The 13,408-nt window shown below is 39.9% G+C and overlaps 1 protein-coding gene across 3 annotated transcripts in view; it reads right to left on the reverse strand.

Annotated features, from left to right (window-relative positions):
* The window catches only part of LUZP1 (leucine zipper protein 1), a 78,618-nt gene that overhangs the window by 13,190 nt on the left and 52,020 nt on the right, over nt 1-13,408 (reverse strand). The window contains exon 3 of one of the 3 annotated variants that reach the window (XM_068539118.1): nt 10,184-10,357. The exons of the other annotated variants lie outside the window; for them this stretch is intronic. The gene's annotated coding sequence lies outside the window, so the exon portion shown is untranslated. The remainder of the gene's footprint in view (nt 1-10,183; nt 10,358-13,408) is intronic. 3 annotated transcript variants of the gene reach the window in all.

Below are 13,408 nucleotides of genomic sequence, written 5' to 3' on the forward strand. Positions count from 1 at the left end.
AGAAATCAATAAAACCGAAAAAAGAAAATCAATAGAGAAAAAAAATCAATGAAACCAAAAGCTGGTTCTTTGAAAATATCAATAAAATCAATCAGCCTCTTGCCAGGCTAACTAAGAAAAAAAAGAGAGAAAACACAAATTACTAATAACCCAATGCAGGGGGCCCAGGTTTGATCCCTGGTCAGGGAACTACATCCCACACGCATGCCGCAACTAAGGAGCCCACCTGCCACAACTAAGGAGCCCACCTGCCGCAACTAAGACCTGGCACAACCAAATAAAGAAATAAATATTTTTTTTAAAAAAAGAAATGAAAGAGGGACATCACTACAGATCCCATGGACCCTAAAAGGATAATAAAGGAATATTATGAATAACTCCATGCACACAAACTTGATAGCTTAGATGAAATCAATTTCTTGAAAGACACAATCTACCAAAACTCACGCAAGAAGAAAAAGACAATCTTAACAGACCTGTATCTATTAAATAAATTGAATCAATATTTAATAACCTTGCAAAACAGAAAGCACCAGGCCCATCATTTCACTGATGAAATTATACCAAGTATCTACAACCTCTTCCAAAAATAGAAGCAAAGGGAATACTTCCTAACTTGTCCTTTGATGCCAGCATTACATTAACAACAAAAGCAAAAACATTACAAGAAAAGAAAACTACAGCCCAATATCTCTCATGAACACAGATGCAAAAATCCTTAATGAAATATTAGTAAATGAAATCCAACACTGTATAAAAATAATTATACACCACAACTAAGCGTGATTTGTCCCAGGTATGCAGGGCTGGTTCAGTATTCAAAAATCAATAAATGAAATCCACCACACTGACAGGTTAAAGAAGAAAAATCACATGATCATATTAATAGATGCAAAAAAGCACTTGACAAAATTCAATACCCATTCATAATAAAAACTCTCAGCAAGCTAGGAACAGAGGGGAACTTCCTCAACTTGATAAAGAACATCTACAAAAAACCCTACAGATAACATCATACCTAATTGTGGGAAGTCCAAAGCTTTCTCGCTAAGATCAAGAACAAGGCAAGGATGTCCCCTCCGATCAGAGCTTCTCAAAATTTACTTAAGTCCTAGCTAACACAGTAAGACAAGAAAAGAGAAGAAAAGGTATACTGATTGGGCAAGAAGAAATAAAACTGTCTTTGTTCACAGATGACATGACTGTCTTATGTAGAAAATCTAAATGAATCAAAAAAAAAACTCCTGGAACTAATAAGCAATTATAACTATAGCAAGGTTGCAGGATATAAGGTTAACATACAAAAGTCAATCAATTTCCTGTATATACCAGCAATGAACACGTGGAATTCAAAATTAAAAACACAATACCCTTTGTATTAGCAGCTCCTAAAATGAAATACACAGGTATAAATCTCACAAAATATGTACAAGATCTATATGAAGAAAACCACAAAACTCTGATGAAGAATTAAATAAATAAAGAGATATTCCATGTTCGTGGATTCTAACACTCAATATTATCCAAATTTAGTTCTTCCCAATTTGACCTCTAGATTCAATGCAATCTCAATCAAAATCCCAGCAAGTTATTTTGTGGACATAGACAAATGGATTCTAAAATTTACATGGAGAGGCAAAAGACCCAGTACAGCCAATGCTATATTGAAGGAGTACAACAGAGTTGGAGAACTGATGCTACCCAACTTCAAGACTCACTATAAAAGCTACAATATTCAAGACTGTGTGATACTGGTGAGAGAAAAGACAAATAGATTAATGGAACAGAACAGAGAGCCCAGAAATAGACCCACAGAAATATGGTCACCTGATCTTTGACAAAGAAGCAAGGGCAACACAACAGAAAGACAGCCTTTTCAACAAATGGTGCTAGAACAAATTAGACATTCACGTGCAAAACTATCAATATAGACACAGACCTTACACCCTTCACAAACACTAACTTGAAATGGGTCACAGCCCTAAATGTAATACATAAAACTATAAAACACCTGGAAGGTATCATAAGGAGAATACCTAGTGACTCTGGGTTTGGCTATGACTTCTTAGATACAACACCAAAGGTACAATTCATGAAAGGAGTAATTGATAAAATGAACTTCATTAAAATTAAAAACTGCTCTGTAAGACAATGTCAAGAGAATGAGAAGACAAGCCACAGACTGAAGGAAAAAAAACTTGCAAAGGACACATCTGATAACAATAAGAAAATCTGATTTTAAAATGGGCCAAAGACCTTAACAGACACTTCACTAAAGAAGATCTACAGGTGGCAAATAAGCATATGAAAAGATGCTCCAACATCACCTGTCATCAGGGAAATGCAAATTTAAAGTTACCACTACACCAAATGCTAGTAAGGATGTGAACAACAGGAACTCTCCTTGCTAGTGAAGATGCAAAATGGTACAGCCACTTTTAGAAGACAGTTTGGTGGTTTCTTACAAAACTAAACATGCTCAGCCATATGATGCAGCAATAGCAGCACAGATAAGATGCAGAATATTATATACAGAATGGATAAACAACAAGGTCCGACTGTATAGCACAGGGAACTATATTCAATATCCTGTAGTAAACCATATATATATGTAACTGAATCACTTTGCTGTACATCAGAAACTAACACAACATTGTAAATCAACTATACTTCAATAAGACAAATTTTTAAAAATAATATTACAAAAACAACAAAAAGAGCACAGATAGTTCATCTATGGTAAGAGGCAGGAAGGCAGAGTATATGGGTACAAGTGTTAGTGGGTAGGTAGGAATTCTGGAAGGTGTGGTGGTAGTAGTCTAATAAAGTTCTCTTCTGACTGTTTTTGCTTTTTCACTGAAGTAGAAAGCAAGATCATCATCTTAAAATGATGACAAGGGCAGGGGGTAGAGTAGCACAGGTTTCAGAAATGGTCATCTAGGTGAATGGAAAACAGAATGATTGCCAGGCAACATTAAGGGCCCACTTGAAATTCATGGTTATGATTTAAAGTGAAACCAATCAGCAAGGTTGTATTTTTATATTCAGTCTTGTTCTGCTGACCACATGAAGGCACAGAGGAGAGAGAGAATTGGACTGAAAATAGGGTTGGAAGTTTGCAAATGTAACAAAGCAAGAAAAGAGTGAGGAAATTATAGGTGTGCACAAGGGAGCTTCAGTAAAGAGAAACACGAACATCAAGAACATGTGAAGAACAGTGAAAATGTAATAGGACCAATGAATTGAAGGTACCAATGAGGATTGAAGGATTGTTGGAGTCAGGGTACTAGGAGGAATGAGCTTGAAAGACAGGAGACGGTAATCAGAGAGGGATCTCAGGGAATTGAAATTATCAAGGAGTTGCAGTAATTGATAATGTCAAGAACTAAGGTATGAATAGGCAGAGCACAGAGGATTTTCAGGGCAGTAAAGCTACTCTGTATGATACTATAATGGTGGATACATGTCATTATACATTTGGCCAAACTCACAGGATGTACAACACCAAGAGTGAACCCGAATGCAAACTATGGACTTTGGGTGAACATGATGTGTGTGGAGGTTCATCAACTGTAACAAATGTACGTACATGGGAGATGTTGATAATGGGGGGGAACCTGAGGAGGGAAGTGGACAGAGGGTATATGGGAGATTGCTGTACCTTCCCCTCAATTTTGCTGTGAATCGAAAACTGCTCCAAAAAAGTAGTCTTAACTTTTTGAAAGTTAAAAAACTAAAGCATGATTCTGGGAATGCCAGGTACAGAGAGGGGTGAGATCACTGGAAGAGAGAAATACTGAGAGGCAAAGGTGTTGCAAGGATTCCTGAATTGTACATTGAAAGCCCACAAATTAACAGGACTAGTGCTGCAAATAGTGACATTAAACAAGAAACTACAGTCATCGAGAAATGAGAGGTGGTGACCCTGGGGTTCAATATGACAGCAACAATAAGGGCACTGGGCGATGTAGTCTGATATTAGATTTAAACCTAGGAGAAAGGATGGAGGGAACAAGGTCTGAGCCATAAGAGAAAAACAGCCTCCATTTGAGAGAAAAATGGACTCAACAATGATCCCATGAGAAAGCCCAGGGCAAAAGAGAAACAACCTTAAGCAGGATTTGAGGAGATGCTAAATGCCACTTCTCTCCAACCCCAAGATCTCCTCCATCAATTGCACTTAAAGCCTAGAGCCACCAGGTGGAGCCCATGCTCAGCTTTTAAAAAACACCAAGGCCTCCGCGGTGTTGGAAATAACAGGGCCTGCCTCCCTCCTTCAGCCTCTCCATCGCCCAGCTCCCTGACTATTCTTCCCTCTCCACCACTCGGCTTCCCTGGGTATTGTCTTTCTCTGTCTTCTCACCTGTGCTTCCTTTGGTCTCCCCTTCTCCTCCTTTTTCCAGCTTACAGGCTTCCTCATTCCCAAAAATGGAGAAGAAAAAAAACACCTACATTTATATATTTTTTATGAGAAAGAAACCTTTTCCCTTATTCCCACCTACTTTTCCTACATACAAAAAAAAACTTGTTTTTGGCCTTTTGCCTAGTGGTACAGTAAAACAAAAAAAAATTCTTAACTACCAATTTTATACACAGGGTGGAGGGGATGGGGGATTGAACTTAAGCAGGAGCCATAAACCACTTTTAAATGAGTAGATAACAAAAGATCTGTACTGGCATAGCAGTTACTGGAGGACAAATGATATATGATGCTTCTATAATACAAAGAGCTTTAAAACAGCTTATCCTCATAAGTATGCTAGACAGTCATTAAATTGTATACTTTAAAGAGAGGAACTTTATGATACATAAATTATATCTTAAGCTGTTTTTAAAAACCCCCAAAAAACAGCTTACCCCAAACTGAAACATTCTCCTCAGCAAGTCTATTTATACTACGTAAACAAATCTCTTTTTTAGAGAGGAAAATGTTAAACTTAAGTACAGCCCCATCTATAAATTATATTTCTGAATTAGTAGAGTCCAGGAATTACACTGCTTTTTTATTCATTTGGCTTTTAGTGCCAATTTTATATGTTCTGTTCAAGACTCTGATATGAATCAACCAGGGTAGCACAAGGAATGAAAAAGCAAAACTCACTGAATATACAGCAAATACTTACTGAAACATACAGAGAAGAGAGTTATCACACGCCACTACTCAAAATCCTTTAAAGGGCCTTATTGCTCAGGACAAAGCCCGCACTCCCCACACGGCATGTGAAGTCCTCACGATCCGCCCTGGCTACCTCTTCAGCCTCGTCTTCAAACTCCGCGTAGCTCTTCACTCTCAACATTCCACAAACCTTGCACTCTCTCTCACCTCCAGGCCTTCACTAGCTTGATAATACTTCCTTCTCATTTTTTCAAATCCCACCTTAGGCAATACCTCCTCCTGGAAGCTCGTGGAGCACCTCCTTCCTGAAACCCTAGGCTAGATCAGGGAGCCTCTCTCTTGCGCTTTAGTCTGCTGTATTGGTCCCATCACAGCACTTATCACAATGTATTCAAGTTTTATTTATTCATTTTATCTCTCCAACTTGTTTTTTTTTCACCACTGTATTCTCAGCACCCAGCAGGAAGCCTAGCACATAAATTAATGCTTAAAATTTGATGAATGAATAGGGCTGAATGAGCCCCCTAATTATTAAATGGCTGGTCAGCACTTTGGCACTAACCATGAACAGAAAATAATAAAAATGATGTCAAGGAGCTGCTTACTCATGGATTACAATGGAGAAAACAACTGACAATAACAGATACAGCCAGCACAGGTATCAGGTCCCGTGGTAATGCTCTGAAAGGTCTCGTCCCAAGCCCCAAGCCACTTGCACAGTGCTTCTCCCAGTTGGACAATGACCCATCTGGCTTTCAGGTCTCTGCCATGGAAATATGACATAAATACCAGAAAACCACACCACTCATAGAGGTTCTAATTATTGGAGCAAGTAAGTGTTCAAGCAGAAAATATTTCTGGATCTTCTCCCACTCCTTAGAATGGGATTTCAGAGCCAAAACACAGCTAAAAGATCATTTAGTCCACTGACTTTCAAACCAGACTGAGCAAACCCCTTCCAGAGTCACCTGGGAAAAGAGAGCAGGGGCGAAGGTCTGAGCAGGCTGAGTCAGGCTCCCTCTCTCACTCAGTCAACCAAAGCAACTGATTTTAGCTTCTTAACATATTGGTCTTGCCCCAAATGACTGTCACGAAAGAGTTCTACCGCTTTTATTTAAAATAAAACTGCCTGTTTGGCCCAATCCCCTTATCTTAAAAATGAAGGAACTGAGACTCAAGATTTCTCCAGCAACTTAGCAAAGCCAAGGACTTTAGTCTCCTGACTACCCAGGACTCTTCCCATTGTGTAAAAGCACTTCCCTGCAAATTCTTGAGCATTTTTACGAAGTGAGGCATTCTGATTATACATAGACCAATAAAAACAGAAAGGTATAAAGGGAACAAATAAAGGACAACCCCAAATTGAGCATGACTATACTACAGACAATATCGTAAGGACTTCCTATACATGCTTTCTCTAGGAATCCCAGGTCTATCTACTTGAACAAATTACTTCTCTGAGGTTTTCTCATCCATACAAAGACAATATGTAATCCCGCGGCACGTAAAGCACTTAGCAGAATGCCTTGCACATAAGTCACAACAAACAGTCGCTATTACTATTATTCTACTCAGCCTTCACAATAACCTTATGGGATCGGTACCCTCAAACTTGCCCAAGGTCACACAGCTAGTAAGGACAGCCAGATGGTGAACCCAAGTCTAGTTCCAAAGACCATATTCCTTTAAGAATGCTACCTGTTTGGCCAAGTCATTGATCTTCTCCATGTCTCAGACCCTTCCTCTGAAAAAATAAAAGAATATCAACCCCACCTACCTCACAGCAAAAGTTAAAGTCAGCAAAAGCTCTTTGAAAAGTCCTATGCATACCTAAGGTAAGTTTCACTAGGCAGAATCCTCCTAAAAAGAGAGACTCACTAAAATCAGCCCTTCTACCCAGGGTAAATAAGGAAATGGATCGAAAATGAAGTTGGAGTTTCACTTATCTCTGACCTTTTGGCCCTAAGCACAGCCAGAGAAAGAAATGCTTTGCTACCTCCAGGACCATCCACAAAGGGAAGAGACAGATGCCTCTCTTTCCAGTCTTCCTGCATTCCCCATCAAGTATGTTTATCCAGGTAAAATGCATTTATTTAGTAGACATCTATGGAACATCTATAATGCACCCAGCATTTTGCCAAGTGCTAGAGAGAGATCATTAAGACCCAACCCTTGCCTTCAAGGAAACAGAAAGCTAGAACCAATTATAAAATAAGAATAAAGAGGCCTCCCTGACTTCCCTGGTGGCGCAGTGGTTACGAATCCGCCTGCCAATGCAGGGGACACGAGTTTGAGCCCTGGTCCGGGAGGATCCCACATGCCGCGGAGGAAATAGGCCCGTGCGCCACAACTACTGAGCCTGCGCTCTAGAGCCCGCAAGCCACAACTACTGAAGCCCGTGCACCTAGAGCCCGTGCTCCACAACAAGAGAAGCCACCACAATGAGAAGCCCGTGCACCGCAACGAAGAGCAGCCCCTGCTCACCGCAACTAGAGAAAGCCCACGCGCAGCAACGAAGACCCAATGCAGCCAAAAATAAATAAATAAAAACAAATAAATAAATACATTTATTTTAAAAATAAATAAGTGCACCTGAAAAAAAAAAAACATTAACTATATTAGATGACATTGCTAAAATCACTTACCATTTCTAGTAACTGTTGCAGATTCCTTTCGATTTTCTACATATATGGTATGTCTTCTGCAAATAATGACTATTTAGCCTTTTCCTTTCCAAATTGTGAGACATTTATTTTCCCCAAATACAATGTTGAAGTAAAATGATGAGAGTGGACATACTGCTTTGCTATTGACCTTGGGTGGGGGAAGGATTCAGTATTTCAATGTTACTTATAATGTTTACTAGAGGTTTTCTGGTAAATGTCATTCATCAGATTGAGGACATACCTTTCCATTTCTAATTAGCTGATTTTTTTTTCTTTTTAATCATGTAGGGTGTGGAATTTTATCCAATGGTTTTCTTTTGCATCAACTTAAATGATCATGTTGATTTTCTCCTTTATTCAATTAATATTGTGAATTAAGGTGATTTTTTGAAATGTTAAACCAACCTTGCATTCACAGGATAAACCAAACTTGATTATGTGTTATTTTGTTTTTATATGTCGCTGGATTTATTTCCTAATATTTTTATTATATATGTTTTGTAACAGCTTTATTGAGGTATAAGTGAGAAATAAAAATTATATATATATATTAAAAAAAAAGAGGCCTCCCTGACCATCTCACAAAACAGCACCCACTCTTCTGCTCCCTGCCCTCTTACCCTGCTTCTTTTCACTTAGTACATTTCACCACCTGATATATGTGCACTAGAAGCTCAGAAGAAGTGATTAATTGTGCCCAAGAGTGGGGTCTGGGAAGGAAATTGTTTATATTAAGCCTCAGAAATCATGGGAAAGTGAAGAAAGGGACGAGTAGTCCATTCCTTAATGCCAACTTCCTCCCCCCGCCCAACACACACACCAGTGTCTAACTCAGTTCCAACTCATACTAGAAAGATACATCACTGACTGTCTCTCATTCAGACCTCCTTTCTGCCAAAGGTCTTGAACCCAGTTCCAAGTGGTCCTATCCAGCATTTTGGAGGCTGGCTCTTTTTCCTGTCCTAGTGGGCCAGGAAGGTCTGAAATAGTACAGAATCAAACTTGCCCTGCCCTTTCCCCCAACACAGCTGCCATGATTCACCTTCCTGTTACCAACAGTCATTTAAAGTAGGGGATTAGCAAACTTTTTCTGTAAAGTTTGATAGTATCCATATAAGTATACAACTTAGTTTGATAGCAAATATTTTAGGCTTTGTAAGGCCTAGGGTCTCTGTCCCAACTACTCAACTCTGCCATTGTAATGTGAAGCAGCCATACACAATACATAAGCAAATGACATGGCTGTGTTTCAACTAAATTTTATTTACAAAAATAGGCAATGGGCCTGTGGACCACAGTTTGCCAGTCCCTGACCTAAAGGAAAATGGGAAAACTATTTTAAAGCAGCTTCCTCCTGACAATTTCTAGTTACCTGTCTTAAAACCTTCAGCTGTCCACATCTCACCGGCACTTCTTGAGTGTTTCTATTTAATTTCTGGACTTAAATGATTTTTCCCAGAATCACAAATTCATGTATTTTAGATATGCAAACCTCAGGGTTGGGAGCCCAACTAGTATGTAGAGATTCTCCAGGTTGGAAAGGATTTAGAGATCATCTGATCCAACCTCCCACTCAATGAAGAAATTATCTAGCAAGTAGTCATTCAGCTCCTATTCAATGACAGGAAGGGTACTCATTTCCTCCCAAGGCAGCTCATTTCATCTTCGGACAGCTCTAAGGTAAGATATTCTACTTGTTTCTTCTTAGCCCATTTTACCACTTAATTGCTTGAGAATTTATTTACCGTGTGACTCTTTTTACTAGATTGTAAGATCTATGAGATCAGAAACATGTTTTTTTGTATTTGCAGCTGTTTTTTGCTGCTGTCTCTCCAGCACTTTGAACAGTGGTACATAAAGGGTATAAAGTAATTGTTTACAGGGAGGAAGGAAGGGAGGGCAGGCAAACAAAACAATGCTGCATTTGGGGAACTTTAAGTAACTCAGCAGTACTGACATGACAGGCACAAGGGGAGGAGCAGAGCAGGTAACTGATATGGTTGAGCGCAACACAGAAGCCCTTGAAATCTCACAGCAAGTGCAGAGGCTGAGGTGGTAATGTTTGAGGACCAAGTTTAGAATTCCCCCTTTCTCCCTTTTCCTCTTCCTTCCAAGCCTCCCCTGCACCATTCTGATGGTGATCATCTGTCACTGCAATTTTCTGAAGCCTTTTCAAACAGGCCTTCCCCCAACAAAAAGTGCACAGCCCTAAAACCTCTAGATAGAGTATCCCCCCCTTACCCACGGGGGATATGTTTCAAGACCCCTGGTGGATGCCTGAAAGCGCACACAGTACAGAACCCTATATGTATTATGTTTTTTCCTATACAGTTAACCCTTGAACAATGTGAGGGTTAGGGGCAACAACCTTCCGAGCACTCAAAATCCATGTATAACTTACACTTGGCCCTTCATATAGGCAGTTCCTCCATACATGCAGTTCCTCTGTATCCTGAGTTCTGCATCCGTAGATTCAACCAACTGCAGATCATGTTGTACTGTAGTACTTACTATTGAAAAACATCCGCATATAAATGGACCCGCACAGTTCAAACCCGCGTTGTTCAAGGGTCAACTGGACAAAAGGACGGAGCAAGATTTCATCATGCTACTCAGAATAGCATGCAATTCAAAACTTATAAATTGTTTATTTCTGAAATTTTTTGTTTAATATTTTTGGTTGATTGGTCCATCTTAAGCTTACATTTTTTACCTTTTTTCTTTTTCATTTCAACTTGAAAGTTAGTTTCAATCAATAGTTTCAATTGTCTAAATATTTTCTACAACTTCCAGTTTATAAGCATTCACTCACTATTTATTAATCTAACAGGCATGTCTCTTCTGTATCTTCATCCAAATTGATTTTCAAATTGTTAAACAAAATATAACCAAGAACAGCCCTCCAGAATGCTACTAAAAACAACCCTTCTAGATAAACATCAATCCATTAATCAGTACTTGTATATCACTTGCATGCAAGCCAGCCCCAAATTTTCTTTGTCTTGGGATCACATGAGAAAATGTTAAATACCTAATTTTAACACTTAAGACATATTACCTTTGTAGCATATTCCTGATCCCCCAGCCTAGGAACCTTTTCAAAAATGAATTGCCCTAATATACACCAAAGTGCTATATATATAGTAATTACCCCTGGATGGTATGATTTTTTTCCTTTATTTTCTAATATTTCAAAAACAAACTTGTACTGATTTTACAGTTTAAGTAAAATCACGGCAAAACTTAAAGAAAAAAAAATTATCAGTTAGCTTGAGTTACTCTTAGTGACTTCTACGGTCATCCCTGTGTTCTTATCCTTTGCTCAATCAGGTTTAGAATTTTACCAGAGATCACTGTCAAGTTTCCAATGATACCCTCAGGCCTATGTGACCTAGAGGTTAACTCCAGATAAATCAAACATCTCTACAGAGAGAATTAGAATTTGACTCTGCCTTCAAAAAAAATATGTCCAGAAACCATTCCTTTCTGGCTACACAGCACTGCCACCCTAGTCTGAGCCACCATCATCCCTGCCCTAACTACTGACAGAAGGCAAAAGCTTCCTACCTGGTCTCCCTGCTTCCACCGATGCCCACTTTTCCCCACCTTCCACAGTCTATTCCCCAAGAGCAAACAGAGTAAGCCTTTTAAAACATAAGTCAAATCATGTCTCTCCTCTGCTGTCCCCTCCCCAGTGGCTCCCATCTCGCTCAGAATAAAATGCACTCCAGGGACTTCCCTGGTGGTCCAGTGGTTAAGAATCCGTCTTGCAATGCAGGGGACGCTGGTTCGATCCCTGGTCAGGGAATTAAGATCCCACATGTCGTGGGGCAACTAAGTCCACACACCACAACTACAGAGCCCATGAGCTCTGGAGCCAGCGTGCCACAACTAGAGAGAAGCCCACGTGCCAAAACTGGAGAGAAGCCCGCGCACTGCAACAAAAGATCCTGTGTGCTGGAACTGAGACCCAGGGAAGGAAGGGAAAGAGGGGAAGGAAGGGAGGAAGGGAGGAAGGGAGGAAGGGAGGAAGGGAGGAAGGGAGGAAGGGAGGAAGGGAGGAAGGAAATAAATAAATAAATAAATATTTTTTAAAATAAATAAAATCCACTCCAAAGGTCTTACCCCCGCTCTCAGGCCCTAGGTGATCTGAGTCCCATTACTTCTCCGCTCTCATCCCCTACTGCTCTTTCCCGACTACTCCACTCCAGCACACTGGCGGCCCTGTCGGTCCTTGGACAGAACAAGTCACACTCATACCTCAGGGCTTTTACATTTGCTGTTCCCTCTGCCTGGGATGCTTTTCTCCCAGGTATCTCCCTGGGTGTGTTCCTCACTTCTTTCAGATCTTGGCTTAAAATATCACCTCATCAGAGGCCTTCCCTGATGACCTTACATAAAGTAACAATCTCTCAGCTCCCCATCACTCCCTATTTACCACCTTACCTTGCTTTTGTTCTTCTGAGCAACTATCACCTATGGGTGCTGTTTATTTATCTACTTATTTATTTATATCTAGCTATTCATTTTTTAAAATATTTCTACCCATTAGAATATAATCCTTGAGAACAAGGATTTTTTTCCTGTTTTGTTTAAGGCTGGACACTTAGCTCCAAGAACCGTGCTAGACACGTGGTAAATGGTACCATCAGAACATAAGTCCCAGTATATAGCAAAACACTCTATGTATAAGATGTATGTGTAATAAATTTTGTTGATGAAAATGATTACTGCCCCCTCCCAAATTCACCAAGTATATTGAAAAAACATTGGTGCTCCAATAAAGAGAGACTAAAGTACCCTCAGAAAGATCAATGAACAAATGAATACGGGCTGCCACTCCACCCAACCAAAAATGAATTTCATTACTTACCCAGTTCCCTGGGGTAGGAAAAATGCTCCAGGGAAAGGAACAGAACCAGAATCCTGAACCGATTAACAGGGCAAGAATTTGCCTCGAAGTTTCCCACTCCCTCAAGAAGAGTCTGTCCCAAACTATGCCTGTTTCCAGGAGGGGTTCCCATGAGAGTGAGAGGTCTTGCTAAGATTCCTTTCCTATGTCCAATCACTCCTACGCCTAGAACCCATTTCCCAGACTCATTCTCTGGTTGCCCCATTGCTCTTCCTTCCCAGAGAACCTTGTTCTAATTATTATACAGCTACCGCTGATGACCAAGACCACTAGGTCCTCTGGCCACTCACTGCTCCAGTTTCTTCTATTTCATTAGTACTCTCCACTGCCTCAGTCAACAACACCAATAAGATACTGGCATACACAATCCGGAAAGGGCTAGGAAAAGGAACTAGTTGTCAGTCACTGCCTCAACCAAAAAGTAACTTTCACAAAAGAGAAACATTATAGTGCAATGAAAATAACCCAGGTTTAAAATCTAGTCCTACCATCTACTACTTGTATGAACTTGGAGAAGTCATTTAACCTCTCTAAGCTCAATTCCTTGTGGTGAAAATAACAGCACTTACCTCATAGGGCTGGTGTAAATACTAAGGGAGATAATGTCTGTCGAACAGGACTATGCCTAGCACATAGTAAGTATTCAGTAAATGGTAGCTAGGCCTATTTCTGAAGGTTGGCTGGGCGGATTGAATGAGAAAACATGTGAGGTAC

Source organism: Eschrichtius robustus, chromosome 3, assembly GCF_028021215.1.
Source record: "Eschrichtius robustus isolate mEscRob2 chromosome 3, mEscRob2.pri, whole genome shotgun sequence".
Taxonomy (NCBI): Eukaryota; Metazoa; Chordata; class Mammalia; order Artiodactyla; family Eschrichtiidae; genus Eschrichtius; species Eschrichtius robustus.